This window comes from Dipodomys merriami, unplaced genomic scaffold (assembly GCF_024711535.1).
Source record: "Dipodomys merriami isolate MVZ:Mamm:240054 unplaced genomic scaffold, mDipMer1.0.p SCAF_766, whole genome shotgun sequence".
NCBI classification, from domain to species: Eukaryota; Metazoa; Chordata; class Mammalia; order Rodentia; family Heteromyidae; genus Dipodomys; species Dipodomys merriami.
Window position 1 is genome coordinate 30,300 of NW_027206364.1, and position 17,365 is coordinate 47,664.

General features: G+C 38.6%; 1 pseudogene; it reads right to left on the reverse strand.

Moving 5' to 3' along the window:
• Nucleotides 1-4,766: 4,766 nt before the first annotated feature.
• On the reverse strand, nucleotides 4,767-5,951 carry LOC138818473 (tripartite motif-containing protein 43 pseudogene; annotated as a pseudogene).
• Nucleotides 5,952-17,365: the final 11,414 nt, after the last annotated feature.

Here is a 17,365-nt window from a genome sequence, read left to right on the forward strand (position 1 = left end):
GAATGGACACTGTGGCTCAAGTGGTAAAGTGATAGCTTGAAGTGAAATGCTGAGGGACTGTGCCCAAGTTCAGGCCCCATGACCAAAACAAAAAAAGGAAATAATTTTTTTAAAAAAAAGCAAAACCAATTATATGCCAAGTATATAGACACATGCCTTTAATTAAAGCTACTCATAGTGAAGACAGGAGGATCACAATTCTAGGGAAGCCTGAGTAAAAGCACTAGACCCTATGTGAAAAACAAACTAGGATTGTCCAGTTTTAAGTGGTAGAGTGCTTACTAGGACAGTATGAAGCTTTGGTCCAAGAAAGAAGAAGAGGGGCAGAGAAGAAGAAGAAGAGGAACCAGAGAGGTAGAGTAAGAGGAAGGAAGAAGAGGAAGAGGAGGAAAAAGAAGTAGAGAAAGAGGAACAAGGAGGAGAAAGAAGAGAAAAGAAGAAGAAGAGGAAGAGGATGACAGAGAGGATGAGGAGCACCATACTTTCAATATATAATAACATGGTGTAAACATTCCTATTCCAAAAGAAAAGAATTGGAGAGCAAGGAAAAAATGGACCAGTAACTAAATTAATGGACAAAGAATTTGACTTGAAATTTCTTAATCGAACAATGTGTAAACAGAGGAAAGGAGGTTAATAGCATTAGCACATGTAAAATCACTTATAAAATAGAAATGATATGTCATTTGATACTCACCAGAATGGGTAAAAGAAGATGTGCATTAGTAGGTTTGGCAAGGATGTAAAGAAATTGAAGCTCTCATACACTGTAAAATAGCACATTCATCTTGGAAATTAGTGTGTAAAAGTTCCTCACGAAGTTAGTTACAGAAACACCAAACAGCCTAGAAACTTTGTACAGCCTAGAAAGTTTGCCTATAGTTTTTATACACTTAAGTTCAAAACTTGTGCATCATCACAGCAATATTATCTATGACAGCCAAAGAATTGAAAAAAAATTTCAGGCTGACCAATAGGAAAACAGATCACAAAACATATTATACTCATGAAATAGCCCATTATCAAGTAAAAAAGAGAAATGGAGAATTGATATTAGTGGAAACACTGACAACAGGCTAGATAGAAAGAACTAGACACAAAATAACACATAAAATGATTTGATTTTCATGAAATTTTTGAATTATCAAAATGAGGGATAACATTAGTTTCTTTGGCGTTGGAAGTCTAAGGAGAATTCAGAATAGCTGCAGACAGGTATAAGATGTCCTTCTGAATGACGAATATTTGAGAATATTCCAAGGTGATAATGATCAAATATACTTTCAAAATACAAAGAATCCCTAAATTTTATAGAATTAATTTAACAAATATAACATTTTTCAATTACACATAAAATGATTTTTAAATGGAATAATAGATAATCTTTAACAAAAGTAAAAATAAATAAATGTTCTGGAATTTGGGAGTTGCACAGTCTCTCCTGCTAGGCATAAAATTAAAGTGTTCTACTATGAAAGTAGACATAGAATATAGCAAATTGGTGGAAAACAGGAGCAAGTAAAAAAAAATCAATGCATATTCCACAAAATTAAGAAAAAATCAGAGAATAAGCAGTTGGGAGAGATGAGTGGAAATGTTAAAAAGGGATTAAAGTGATCAAGATGTATTGTATTCAAAAACTACTTTATTGAATTGCAACTCCTTTCTCCAACTATTCAAATAAAATATTTTAAAAACTAGCAAATAAAATAAATTAATTAAACAAAAATAAATAATGAATAGATAAATAAAATACAATAAAAAATAAACTATAGATCCATAACAATATATGCCACAAATTTATAACCCAAACAAGAATAAAGTAGTTTTGTTCTTGCTTCTAGATATATAAGGTAGAAAATTTTGACTACATCTAATTTATTGAGTTCTTTTGTCAATGGCATTAATTATGCCGGTAGTAAAAATAATCATGAAGTTCTGAAATGAACAATACAGTATCCAGGATATTACTAATTACTAATGCAAAGATATTATTGCAGAAAGATGGAATAGTATATGTTTGTATGATTAGATAAAATATCAAAATGATGTCAGAATGTATCATAGATTTCACAGAAATAAACAATAGAAATTTAAATGTATAAGCCAGGGAAATACAGCATGATTACAGCAAGTAATTTATCTTTTTTCTCGGAAATGAGAGAAAAATAAAAACAACAGTGCACAGGACAACAGTCAAATGTGGTCAAAGTCACAAACACTACTTTTAATCCTATAATAGGAAGGTGAGGTCACCCTAAAAAATCACTTGTGGGAAGGTAAAGACTGCACTGAATTCTTTATACTCACATTTATACAGTGAAACATGACCACACAAACATTCTTCTAATAAACTCAGCACCACCTTATGTTTATTAACACCTGCCTATGGTTTTCTAAATTGAAAAACTGGACCAACATCATTGCATTGTTATTAACATTTAGAGTTAAGTAAATTGGTTAGCAGAGTTTAAGCAAATGGTATGAATTCAACAGTACAGTACCAGAACTGTATACAACATACCATTTTTTAGTTTATTTTTGTAATATGATCTTGTGTTAATGCTTAGGCTTTCCTGGAATGAGATCTTCCTATTGAGACTTTGTATATAGCTGAGATGGCAGACATATGCTAACTTGACTAGCTATTGGATGGGATGTGATCATTGTTAGGTCTGCAGGAAGCCTACCCCCTACACCCATCTCCTTCACCAGCCTGAACCCAGTAATCACCTGACTGTCCATCACCTAACTGTGAGTCAGAAAAGGATCCTTGAATCTGAGGTTACTTTCTCCATGTCTATTTTCTATTGTGACTTATCCATTTTATTTTTTTTCCCCGAAACAGACCAGGAGCTTAAACTAAGGATCTATGCACTGTCCTTGAGTTTTATGTTGGAGCAAAAGGCTAATAAACACCATATATGACTAAGCTTATATTAAAATGAAATGGTAAATTAATATATATGATAAACTGATAAGAGAACCTACTAATGCTCATGTGTGTATGTGTGTGTGTGTGTGTGTGTGTGTGTGTGTGTGTGTGTGTGTGTGTTTTATAAGAGCACATTATTAATACTCTATTTGCTATAAACTTTAGAAAATTATCTAGGATATTATTTTTAGGGTAGTAAGGTCTATAGTATCGATGACATAAGCTTTCACCTTCCAGGATTTATTACTATGAATCAATCTTGAACCTTATCTGTTCTTGTTTGTTGAACCATGAGCTTTAAAAGCAAATTCTCCTATATCTGAATTTCCAACAGGGAAGTAGAAGTCTAACCCTACATTCATATCATTGAATCTCAAGTTAGTAGCTTTTGTCCATCAATAAGATAATTACAGAAGGGATGAACACACAACAATTAAATATATAGGGTGAAAGGGAAACAAAAAAGTAAGCATTTTTAACTCCATATGATAATGCCACAGGGGATCAAAGAACTACAATTAATTATCCAAAAAAGAGCCATCACACCTGCAAAGCATCCTGTTATATTGTTACAAGTGGTGGCTCTCAGTATGCCTAATATATAAATTAAGGTTTGCCATAGTTATGGTTTGGGTTTATTTATTTATTTATTTTTTTTGGGTCCGGTAATGGGGCCTGAACTGTGGGCCTGGACGCTGTCCCTTGGCTCTTCAGCTCAAGGCTAGTGCTCTATCACTTGAGCCACAGCGCCACTTCTGGCTGTTTCTTTTTTCTTATGTGTTGCTGAGGAATCAAACCCAGGGTCTCAGGCATGCAAGGCAAGCGCTCTACCACTGAGCCACCTTCGCAGCCCTGCTATAGTTATTATTATGAATCTCTCTGCTCATTTTTACCCCCCAAAAGGATGACTTATTTCTTCTATTTAAAGACAGGCCTTCATCTTTAGTGTTCAACCATTTAGTCTCTTCTCCATTATTACCAGCTCTTTGTCTGAGTATACATTTTTCCCCCTTGTTTAGGAATTGGTACCGAAAGTTAAAGAATCCAATCTAATAGAAAGTGTAAAGACCCCTATGCTCTAGGAGAGAGGTGTTTGTTTTTTTTCCTCCCAGGATGGATAACAGGACCTATTAATAGAAAGGCTGCTCTAGAACTTTGTGTCACTGAAACTAGTACTGTATTTTTGTACTAGCTTTTCCTGGGGCTTTAACTTAGGGCATGAGCCTTGTTCTCGTGGGAATTTTTTTCTTGTACCATGTGAACACAACTCCACTTTGGTGGTTATTTGGAGATAAGAGTCACTTGGATTTATCTGTTTTTCCTGGCTATGTATTGCCACTCAGAACTCAGCCTGCTGATTAGCAAGTTTTACTGGTAAAACAACAGTGCCCACTGCATTCAATGTTGTTTTTTGTTGTTATTCTGGACTCCAACTGCTTTCAGGGTGAAAAGCCATCACTGGGGACTCAGTTTTGCATGGGTTTATTTTTATAACAATTTTAAAATATTTATTTGCTCTCTTGTTGCATTGTTGCTACTTTATCTTATCTTCATTTAATACTGGTTTTTACATTTTATAGTTACCACCATATTTCATGAAAAAATTTAAATTAGTACAGTATTAGTGGTTTGCTTCATTTGAGAAAGGTTCTCTGCCATAGAGTTCCCAACACATAGAGAGTCTCTTCACTTAAGACACCGGGATACCACTGGAATAAAGGGGCCTGACAGGAAATCAGAGAGAATCATTGGGGTATCTCCAGATAAGGGAACACTTAGCCACATTCCAAAAACTCAGACTGCCATGCTCAAGATCAAGAAACAAACCAACCCGGCCCAGAGGCTTCTCTACATATTGAGACAGCAATGGGAAGGTGGTAAAAAGGGTGTAAAGTGTGTTCTCTTTCACAAACAAAAGGAGGAAAACGTCCTCAGATTCACTGAGGTTGCTCCCTATGACAGAATCAGTAACAACTCCCAAGGCCCAGGTCGAAGACTCATCCACACTAACTTCCCAGTAATGTTTCCCAGAGCTGAAGACTTGGCATCCAAAAGCAGTGAAGTGGAGGGAGTCTTCAGAATTCAAAACCGCATATTGATGGTCATGTCTAACACTGCTCCCAGGACCTTGATTCCCCATAGTTTCATTGAAGGCAATCTCTACCCGGTACTGATTGAGCTTCTCTTTCATTCCAGGCATGGGAGGGGCACTGAGCTGTGGCCTCAGAGGAAGTGGCATGAAGACCAACACTGACACACAGCTTTCTAGGGTCAACTCTACACCCTGAAGCAGTTCCACATCTGGCTTCTGGTATGTTTCGATCAGCTCCTGAAACATATTCCTGAGCTGATGCTTCTTCTGAAGCATTTAGGTTTCCCTTTCTCTGAGTTGCTGTAACATGGCTCTTCCTTCATTGATCAGTAGCTGGGAATGATATCTTTCCTCCTCCTGGACAAAAAGCTGCAGCATTCTAAAAACATCCTTAGTCATGTCTTGGTAGAGGTTCACATAATAAATCCATTGGTTGGTGAGTCTCTTCTTCTCCTGTAAATTGTGCTGGTTTTCTTGAGTTTTTTCCCATACAGCATGCATCTGCTTTGAAATCATCTTCCTCTGCACATCAGCAGCCCTTTCTATAGAATGGTGTTTGTGAGCCCTGTGCTCCTGAGACATGGAGCAGCTCCTACAGAGCAGGGCCCTGTCTACCTCACAGAACATCTGCTTGGTCTCCCTGTGTGTCCCACACATGTATTCCTCAGAGCTCAGGAACTGCCTGAGTCTGGCTCTTCTGGCAATGGCCACCAGGCTCCTCAGAACCACGTTGGTTTTCAGGTTTGTCTGCTGGCAGGGTCCCTTGCATCCTGGGCACCTGGCTGGAGTCTCTTCCCAGCAAAGGAAGAGACAAGGTCGACAAAAACTGTGCCCGCACTCTAGGGTGACTGGCTCTATGAAAGTATTCATACAGATGCCACAGCTCAGTTCCTTCTGGAAGGCCTGGACAATGTCAGGATCCATCATTCCTAGAATCTAATGAGGTGCTGGTGACTCACCCCTAAAAGCCTAGCTACCCAAGAGATTGGGATATGAGGAACAAGCTTTGAAGCAGGCCTGGGCACCAAAGTCCCCCTGACACAGACTCTTATCTCCTATTTACCACTCCAAAATCACAAGTGGGCTGTGATTCAAGTGGTAAAGCACTAAACTTGTCCACAAAGTGACCTAGGGATAATGCCCAGTCTTGAGCACAAAGAGGCCCAGCAACACTGCCCTACCACTGGGTTCAATCCCCACAACCGACAAAACACCACCACCAACAACAACACCAAACCAAGGAAAGAAGAATTAAAAGAGGAGTAGATTCTCCCACTCTGATCCTCACCTGGAGTATCCAAGCTCCAAACAGCCTCCTCCTGCTGAGGGATCTTCAGCAAAGCCTGAGTCTCAGACTTCCACTCTATTTATACTGAAAGAGGGTGGGCCCAGGAAAGGAAGTGTCTCTGATTGGTTGTTTAGGGAAGCTGATTTACATATCAATAGAAGTTGGAATTTACATCCTGACAACCCCACCTTTTACTTCCTCTTTCAATGACTTGCAATTTGGTTAGGTGATTTGGGTTAGGTGAAACTTAGGTTTGTCCAGGGTTGGAAAAGTTTATTGTGTTTGTTTTGTTTTGTTTTGTTTTGTTTTGTTTTTTACTTCTGTGTATGCTTTATATTTGGACTATGAGTTTATTACTTTTCCACCGGACTGTAGGACACATTCGTGGCATCATCCATTGTATCTTGTGGGTCTTCATTAATTTGTAATTTGTCAGGCCTGATGCTGGGTTGGTACTTTACCACTTAAGCCATGTCCTCTTCTGTTTGCTTTTGCTTTTGGAATAGAAAATTGAGTTTATGCTTAGGTTCCCTGGACTGAGATCTTCTGATTCACACTTTGCACAAAGCTGAGAGGACAAGAATTATCTCTTGCTTGAGTTGTGATCAGGGTTAAGTCTGCCCACAGAGCAGCCCCTCCCAGCTTTCCCATCACCTGCTTTAATCAGACCAGTAATCACCTGACTGTCGATGATCACCTGACTGTGAGTCAACAAACATCCTAGGCTCCTAGGTCACTTCCTCCCAAGTCCATTTTCCATACAAATTCATCCTTCCGATGTTGTTGTTCTTGTGGTTTGTCTGTCAGTGCTGGACTTGAACTCAGGGTAGAAGATCTGTCCCTGAGCTCTTCTTCCACTCTATTTCTCTTATCTTTATTTTAAATATCATTTATGCCTTTTTATTATAAAATGATGTGGTATTCTGATATATAATTTAATAACTCCATTTCGTTTTTGAGAATGATCTAAAAATTATCATAGACATAAACATATATATATATTATATACATTGGATTTCAAGAACACATTATTAATATTCAATTTGCAATAAGTTTTATCCTATCAGAATATTCTCTTTAGGGTTATAGGTTCTGTAGTATCCTTGGCATAACCTTTCCCATTTGTGGTTTTGTTACTATAATCAATCTTGTACCTTTCTTGGTGTTGATCCATTAGCTTTGAAAGCATAATCCCCTATCTGAATTGCCAGCAGCTAAATAGTAGCCTAACACTATGTTTGCATCATTGACTTTCAGGCATTGATTATCAAACAATCTTGTTAATTTTTCTTTTTAAAAAATTTTTGTCATTAGTGCTGCGGAACTCTGGGTCTGGTGCTTTCGCTCATCTCTTCAGCTCAAGGTGAGCCCTCTACCACTTGAGCCATAGCACCACTTCCAGTTTTCTAGTGGTTTATTGGAGATGAGTGTCTACGACTTTCCTGCCTGGGCCGGGTTTGAACCGAGATCCTCAGATCTGTTTCCTGAGTAGCTAGGATTACAGGGAGTGCACCACTGGAGCTGGCTAAGCATTATTTTTTATCTTCATATGATAATGACAGCAGGGATGATGGCACGATAATTGGGTACATAGAGTGAAAGACAGACACCAACAAAGAGCCATCACAACTGGACAGCAAACTGTTGTATTGATACAATTGTTGGCTATTGTTAATCTCTCAGTATGCCTAATGTATAAATTGAGCTTTGCCATTGTTATTATTAATCTCTTAGCCTGAGTTAATGTTCTCTTCATTTTTACCCTAAAACATTATGACTTATTTTTTCTAAATCCATTCCTTCATCTTTAGTGTTCAACCATTCACTTTCTTTCTTCTCCATTATTACCAGCAATTTCTCTAAGTATTCCAGTTCATTTTATTTTATTTTATTTTATTTTTAGGAATTAGTAATACAACTTAAAGAATCCAATCTAATAGAAAGTTTAAACACCCCAATGGTCTAGTATAGAGGTGTTTCTTTTTTTTTTCTTCCCAGGATGGATAACAGGATCTAGTCATCAAAAGCCTGCTTTAGAACGTTGAGTCACCGAAACTAATACTGCTTTTTTGTTCTAGGATGTACCTGGGGCTTGAACTTAGGGCATGAGCAGTATTCGTGAGGGTTTTTTTTTTGGTTGTTGTTTGCTTTGCTTTTTTTTTCTCCTACTACTTGGACCACAGCTCCACTTTGGTGGTTAATTGAAGATGAGTCTTTTGGACTTTCCTATATGAACTGGCTATGAACTGCCATCCTGCTCAGCCTGCTGAGTAGCAAGGATTACTGGGAAAACAAAAATGCCCACTGAATTAAATGGTTTTTGTTTTGTTTTGTTTGGTTTTTTGCTGTTATTCTGAGATTCACCTTCTTTCATGGTGAAAAGCAATCACTGGGGACTCATTTTTGCATGGGTTTATTTTTATAGCAATTTTTAAATAGTTTTTTGCTCTCTTGTTGCATTGTTGCTACTTTATCTTATCTTCATTATTTTTTACATTTTATATTTTATTATATGTTACCTCCATATTTCATAACAAAATGGGATTACTGTGCAAAGAAATTCAAATTAGTACAGTATTAATGGTTTGCTTCATTTGAGGAAGGTTCTCTGCTACAGAGTTCCCAACATATAGAATCTTCACTAATAATGGTTTATCATTGGAGAAAAAGGGTCTGAGAGCAAATTGGAAATAGCCAATGGGATATCTCCAGAGAAGGGAACTCTTAAACACATTCCAAAAACTCACACTGCCATGGTCAAGATAAAGAAACACCACACCCTGGCCCAGTGACTCCTCTATATAATGTGTCAGCAATCGGCAGGTGGTAAAAAAAAAGTGTAAAGAAAGTTCCCTTTCACAAAAGGAGGAGTAAAAGGTCCTTTGATTCAGGGCAGTGGGCCTAGAAAAGGGTGTGTACCTGAGTTCTCATTTAGGGAGGTTGATTTACATATCATTTGGAGTTGGAATTTCCATCCTGGCAACCACACCTTTAACTTCCTCTTTCAAGGAAATGCCTCTTACAATTTTCTTAGACAGTGACAAGTGCTGTGTATTTTGGTTAGGTGCAGGTTAAATTTATACAGGATTGGAAAACCTTTTTTTTCCTTACCTTTTTGTATCTTTTATTTTCGTACTATGCATTAAATACTTTTCCACCAGAATGTAGGTGACTTTGTATCTTGTGGTTTTGAAAATTAGCTGAGCTTACATTGTGGAGTTATTAGATTATCACCCAAGTTTTTTATTTGGAAATTGTCATGCCTCCTGCTTGTCAGGTGCTTCACCACTTGAGCCATTTCAATCTTTCTATTCTCATTGGCCTTCTAATCTCATAAAAAATACTGTATTCATTTTCTATTGGTAATGTAGTTCTCCAATTTTAATTTATGCAAGAATTCTGAACTGATTTCAAAAATGAAGGACATTTTAAAGTAATTCATTAAAATTTCATAAAAGCTATGAATATGGAGCTATATATAATTCATTACTTTTGTTTAATTTTTCACACCAGAGTTGTAGAGTATGCTCAAAGGTGATTTTTACACTAACCTTTTTCTTGTGGGAATTTTTTTAATTAAGAAAATACTTTAGAGACATTAATATTAGTTCAGCTATTTATTCTGCTTCATAAGGAATGTGATTTTAAGTTAATACACAGATCTAAGACAGATGATACATTTGGCATTTAAATCAATTTGTGTAATTACTTTTTTATTTAAATACTGAATACATGTTTCTGAATTTTCAATTTATTACCTGAGTCAAAGGTATATCATTACACCTGCAGAATCTAATCCACTTTACAAAGACTAAGTAACATACTAGTTTGAATTTTATTTTTTAGTTCAAAAATAATATTCAACATATATCATTTCAATAGGTTCCACTGAAAATTTATTAAGATATGCAATATCCATAGATATTTCATAATTCTATATTCTTATTTTTGGATTACATTTCTGTAATCCATGTGTCTTGTGTTAGACTTCCAATTGTTCATCTCACATCTCTGTTTGTTCCAGGATTTCAGCATTAATGTTTTCTTTTTTCCGTGGTTTTTATTATTTTTTCATCTCACTATCACCATTGTAACTTTTTAACATACAAAAAAGAAAATTCACTATTGCCCAACTCAGCATTCTTTACATTTTCAAAAATCCAAGTAATGCTAGTGACATACAACATACATCATGAAATGATTGATATAATGTATACAATAAAGTAATATCAAAATATTGCATAAAAATTAAGAATATGTAATGTCATAAAATTAAAATACACTATTATTAAACTGTGACATCAAACATTTTCCATTATTACTATAATATAGTAATATAAAACCATGCCATCACTCTCCAACTTGCTTTGTAAAGAATTTACACTTTGTCGAAACCTACACCTGAGCCCCTTTCCTGGTAATGAACGGACTGTTAAATGTCTCCAGAATTTGGGCCACCTCCCAGAAGCCACTGGTATGTTTGGCTCCTCCCCTCTCTCATCCCTTATAATTAGGCATGAGAGAATTCCAACTAGTCCTCATGCAACAAAGTAAGTTAGAGGACAAGAGCCCTGTTCCCCAGCTGGACGCCTCCAGGTATTCATGCAGAAATCATCTCAAAGTTGTCATTTGCCTCAGTCCTGCAGCCTTCATTGCCCTAGCCTGCAAGCTCATGTAGGTGCTTGAATAGCAAGCTGTTGTAGCACAATCTACTCTGTAGTAGAGGTCCTTGAGATGCGAAGGTACCCCAGCCTCTCCTTGGGCAGGCTCCACATAGTCTTCAAGCTTTAACTCTTCAAAATCATGTTGCTCCTTGATAACTTCCCTCTTCTTGGAGCCTGATAGGTCTGAGGGGCCCTCATCAGCAGGGGTTTGGATGGCTGCCAGGAACTTGTCCTGAATCTCAGGTGCCTTCATTTGCAAGAAGCAGTAGTAGCTCCTGCAGCTCCTTCTTCTTCTCCCTCTCCTCCTGGGAGAGCTGGTTGACACACTCATCTTTCTTCTGATATAGCTCATCCAGTACTTCTGTCTGTTCTTTATAGAATTCTAGGGACTATTCAATGGTGCTTTTTGACAGCTGGCTGCATCGATGTTGGAGTTTATCCACTTGCTTCTGGAAGCCCACCTTTTTTAGGCAGCTTGTGGATGAAGCAGAATTTCAGGGTCTTCTTGGGCATTTGTGTGTCCTGCTTTCTATCCCATGGTTTCAACTCCTGAAGAAGAAACCCTACTGCTTCAGCTTTCTGTGGCTCTTGACTACCAGATTGGTCAGGCACCCACAGTAGGTATGTTGCTCCTGCAGCTGCTGGCTGAGCTTCGCCTTCTTTAATTCACCAATGGATAAAGATAAAAATCCCACCTGGTCTTTGGGTTGTCTGTCTTCTAGGACAGTCACAACAAGTAGAGTCTCCCCTTTTCTTTTTGCTCACTCTTCCTTCTCTAGTGAAAGCCAAAAAGCTCAGCTGGGGCCCACAGCTGGTCCTGTTTCTGTCTGGTGTTTTAAGGCATATCAAAATTGTTGTGTAATTTTTGATGGACCTTCTTGGTCCTCCAACTTAGTCCAGCAGTTGTGTGTACTTCTGCAGGTACTGTGGCAAGGCCTCATTCTTTAAGGTCAGCTGCAGTTTGTAGGCCCTGTGCTGTTCACAGGTAGCTCTGAGCTCCTGCAGCTGTTCATGTTGAGCCACTTGGCTCCTTAATTCAGCCATCTTTTTCCATTCTTCTAACTTCTCCTCTTGCTGGTCCAGCTTCTTCTTTCACCTGCAGCTGTGAGTGCAGCAAAGTAGAGACCTTCTCCTCTTTCTTAGCCTATGTAAGGCATCCTATACCTGGCCCAGCTGCTCTTTGATCTCTAGGTTATGCAAAATTGTGCATCTCATGGCCTCATGTTTGTGTAATCTTCCCATTGTCTTGAAGAACTCATGCAGATCCCAGGTCTTTCCCTGCTGCTCCAGTTACCACAGCCACTCCTGCTGCTAAAGATTCTGGAGACTGAGGCTCTAGTTTTCCCACCTTTGAATGTAACACTTCTTCTCCCATTTCTGTTGTTACTTCTGCGACTAATAGGTCTTGGCTGGCAGCTGTAGCTTGGTCTGAGTTGGTCCTCCATGCTGCTGCTTGGAGGGAAGCTCTGCCAACTGCCTTTGAAATTCCACCATGTTGGTCTCTAGGTCAAACACTTATCGCACCATTGCTCTTTCTCATCTCTCAGTTAGTTCATCTGTTGAGCTTTTTGTCTTTCCTCATGGACTTCTCCAACTTCAAGTCCCCTGCAACATATCTCTCTCTAGCCTTAATTTGGTCATTAATTCTTTCATGGTCTCTAGCTTTTTCTCCACCCATGCCTTCTCTCCTATTACCTTTGTTTATATTTTGGTTACTCTCTTGTGGTGAATTAGGCTTTCTGACATATTGTTAGTGATTCCAGTGTTAGTGGAAAGTACACTAGCAGGAAAGGAACCAGAGGAAAATTCCAGGTATGCATGGTCTTTGGTCTCACCCTTAGATGATTTACAGTCCCCAGTAATGTTTGTTTTGAGGTTACCTCTGTTTTTAGTTTTCTTTTTTTTGGTTTCAGTTGGTCCACCAGGAAAATTTCTCTCCAGATACTCTTTCTGTAGTTTCTTGCCTAAAGAAAATTTTATTGTGCATGTGTGTCTGGTTTGGATAGATATCCCAGCACTGGGATAGGGATGGTGGAAGGACCATATTCCCAGGCTTTCTGAAATCACCTCTATTCTTGCAATCACCCACTTCCTACAGGATCTCTGAAATTCACTCAGTCACCACCTTCCTTCACCTGCCGGTAGTGGTATGAGCCAATAGAGGGAAATGCCAGTGGTACTAGGAAGCACATAATGTGGGTGTGACCTTGATTCTTGTATCTTATTGGTCAGCTAGAAACAGATTTGCATTGTGGGATCATTGTAATCCAGACACAGTGGATAGAGTCACCTTGAGACCTGCTCCTACAGTCCTCCCCCATCCACATACCTATTTGGGGAGCAGGGCAGCACCAGCTCCTGTTTGCCCTCCCCATCTAACCTGCTCACTTGGGCTGATTAACTAGGATTAACTCTAGTTGTACTGGAGACTGCTCAAGACAATGTCTTTCATCCCATAATTACAATCACCAAGTTATCCTGAGTGGTTGCTCTCAGACCACTGTCATAGTCCCTCTTATGCTGGGACTATGGAGGGATTAGACCCCAGAGCTTAGGGGATGAGTGAGTGACAGACAGTAGGGATGCTGGATACTGCATCATTTTATGATCTGTTTCCTCATATAACAACTTGGTCCACATATTTTACATCGCAGAAATACCGTTCAAATAATTTCCATCCAGTCCTCCAGACTGCCAGATTGTGCAAGTGCCACAATTCACTCACTCCTTGCTGCAAGTTTCTAATCTGGTTCTGAATGTGTTCCCCCTACCTCCCAGGTCTCTATCCCACACGTAGTGTACCATGTTCCCCATTTGACTTATTTTTAAAATTTTTTATTGTGAAAATACCGTACAGAGGGGTTACAATTACATGTACAAGGTAATGAGTACATTTCTTATCAAGCATTGTGGCCTCCTCCTTTATTTCCCCTTCCAATCCCTTCCCATCTTCCCACACCCCCATCCTGCCCGGCCAAAGTTGTAAAGTTCGTTTTTCAACATAACGACTTATACATCTCATTGTTGCAATGGGTCCACCTGTATTCCTATTTAAACGGTTTGTTTTTGCCCTTCCCCTCCACAAATTATACCAACATCAATTACAATCAAAGCAGGGGTTATACCGTGGGGGAGGGACATATAAACCAATAAAGAAATCATCTTATAAATATGTTACAATCAATCACAAGAAAGAAAAAAACATTTCAATAATTATCTTGGGGTTCATTTCACCTAACATCAACTTATCTGATCTTTTCTGCTTGTCTTAGAAATATACTAGTTATTGCAAATAAAGCAAAACATGGGACCTATGTTTCTTTGGGCCTGGCTTACTTCACTTCATATAATTGTTTCCAAGTCTTTCCATTTCCTAACAAATGAGGAAATGTCATTCTTTCTGATGGAGACATAGAATTCCATTGTGTATATATACCACATTTTCTTGATCCATTCATCTACTGAGGGGCATCTGGGTTCGTTCGATATCTTAGCTATGGTAAATAATGCTGCAATAAACATAGTTGTGCTGGGAACGTTAATATGGTCTTGTTTGTGATCATTTGGGTAAATGCCCTATATTTGGATTGCTGGGTCATAGGAGAGCTCTAACTGGAGTCTTTTGAAGAACCTTAATACTACTTTCCAAAGTTGTTGAACAAGTTTACACTCCCACCAAAAATTCTGTAGGGTACCCTTCTGTCCACATCCCCTCCACAGCTTGGTACTGGCACAAGAACAGACCTCAGGACCAATGGAATAGAATTGAAAACACAGAAATGAACCTACAGACCATAGCCATCTAATCTCTGATAAGTGAGCTAAAAAAGTAGAATGGAAGAAAGACAGTCTCTTCAGTAAGTGGCAAAACTGGTTAATCACTTGTAGAAAAATTAAGTTAGATCTTTATATATTACCCTGCAACAGAATCAACTCCAAATGGATTAAAGACCTTGGAGTCAAAGCAGACACTCTGAAAACATTATAGGATGGAATAGGAGAAACTCTAGGTCTCCTTGGAGTAGGCCAAAATTTTCTTAATAGAGACCCAGAAACACAAGAAATCAAAGAAATGTTGGACAAATGGGATTGCATGAAATTGCAGAGCATCTGCATGGCAAAGGACATAGCTAGCAAGATCAATAGAAAGCCCATGGATTGGGAGAAGATCTTCACTACCCATACAACGGCCAAGGGTTCTCATATCTAAAATATAATTGGAACTCAAAAAATTAAATCCCCCAACAACAAATCCTCAAAGAAACAACTGCCCAATAAATAAGTGGGCTAAAGACTTGAAGAGAAACTTCTCTGAAGTGGAAAGAAGGATGGCTAATAGAAACATGAAGAAATGCTCAAATTCCCTAGCCATAATCGAAATACAAATCAAAACAACATTGAGATTCCACCTCACCCTAGTTAGAATGGCTATAATTAAGAACTCTAATAACAGCCTTTGTCTTGACAACAGAACAGGAAAGTTGCCAGGGACCTTCTCTAATACACAGTATACTTGTGCTCCTCTGTCTCACCTGGCCCCAACTGCAGCCAACTGTCTCAGCTTTCTTCAAGATTTTCTTCTAGTAGTCCTGTGTACTAACCACATTTTTACATGTCTAATAACTATGTATGATTCACTAGTGGCTATCATATAGAGCAGGCTTAGACATTTCATTAATTTCCTACTCCATATAAAAGGATGATTAAGCACAATTAGCTGATACTAAAATGCGTCTTCTTGTTGCAGGTTTGAGTGTAAGTTAGAAAATACAAAAATAAGATGGGTACTGATGGCTCATGCCTAATAATCCTAGCTACTCAGGAGGCTGAATTCTGAGGATCTCCGTTCGAAGCCAGCACAGACAGGAAAGTCCAAGACACTCTTATCTCCAATAACCCACCAGAAAATCACTACTTTGGTTTTAGAGCACCATCCTTGAGCAAAATGAACCCAGGGAGAGTGCCCAGGCTCTAAATTCAAGCCTCACAAGCAAGAACACAACAAAATACAAAAAATAATCTGTGAGTAGTTTGCATAGAATAATATCTCATTTAATCCTGGTCTTTTTTGTTTATGTGTGTTTGATTACCAGAAATAGACTCTCCTAAAATTTTGTGAAATAAAGTTACCCAGTTCTTGAGTTATAGAGCATTTGTAATCTGCTTTTTCTTGATGCTATTTTGACAAAAAGCGATCTATTCTGTCAAACCAAAGTTTCTCCAACTTGCAGCAAGTTACCATCTGTTAACACACACTTACTGGAATAATTCATATCTTAACTTCAAACTGTAACCATCAGCTATATTGTTCATAACCAGCCAGCGGTGTCAAGGCTATGAAGTCCTTACCAATGGAGTTAAAAGAACAGAATGTGCTTCGCACATTCCTTAAATCAGCCCCTGAAAGTCAAGCAAAAAATGTGAGCCCAACAACTACTGTGTCTCAGAGACATCACCACTCCTTGTGTTAAGATAAAAAGCTCAAGGGCCACCCTGCCTGGCATGCCTGCTTGACTCTGGGTAGAATGTCTAGGCTCCCTTCCTCACAGAACTAAACTGCCTTGGTGAGATCTCCTTTACTTCTGTGTGTCTATTCTATCTGGGTTAATATTTTGACTATTTTGTTTTGACACTGGAGCATTCTGGGGGATAGTCTGCAATCTTCATTCTCTCTGGGATGGTGAGGAACTCTATTAGGGGATATGATTGTCCTGCTACTCAGCTGCAACAAGGTGGGGGCTGGGCAGCACTGGTGACATCTCATATCTGTGAATGAACTCCAACTCTTGGACATTACATGTGGATTTAAAAAAATTCCTAAATCTGGGCTCCTATGGCCCTGAACTCTGAAGATTATGGTTTGGATAATGGTTTGAAGCTAAACATTGATCCTCAGATCTCAGCCTCCTGAATAGCTAGGATATGAGGTGTAAGCCACCAGCACCCAGATTTGCTCTTGCTTTCTTTAGTGTAATTGCCTTACAAAGTCTTATCTCATTTAAATGTGATTTCTTTCTGAGTTCTACCCTGGGCAGTACATTACAGATGGAAATTGCTCATCCTGTGCTGTCTTGGTCTTATTAAAACAAAGATTACTCTTCAGTAGATTTTTGCTGCTACTTACCAAGTACACCATTCCCTAGTCCACTTCATGTATGCACTAAGTATTTAAAACCTTCCATAAACTACAGGAACCATTCTAATTTCCTGGGTTAAAGTGTTGAAATATTGTATGTCTCCTTCCTTTGTCTTCTTTTCTTTTCCTTTTTCCTTTTTTCCTTTTTTTGGTCCATCGTGAGTCTTGAACTCTGGGCCTGGGCACTGTCCCTCAGCTCTTCAGCTCAAGGCTAGTGCTCTACCATTTGAGCCACAGTGCCACTTCCTCC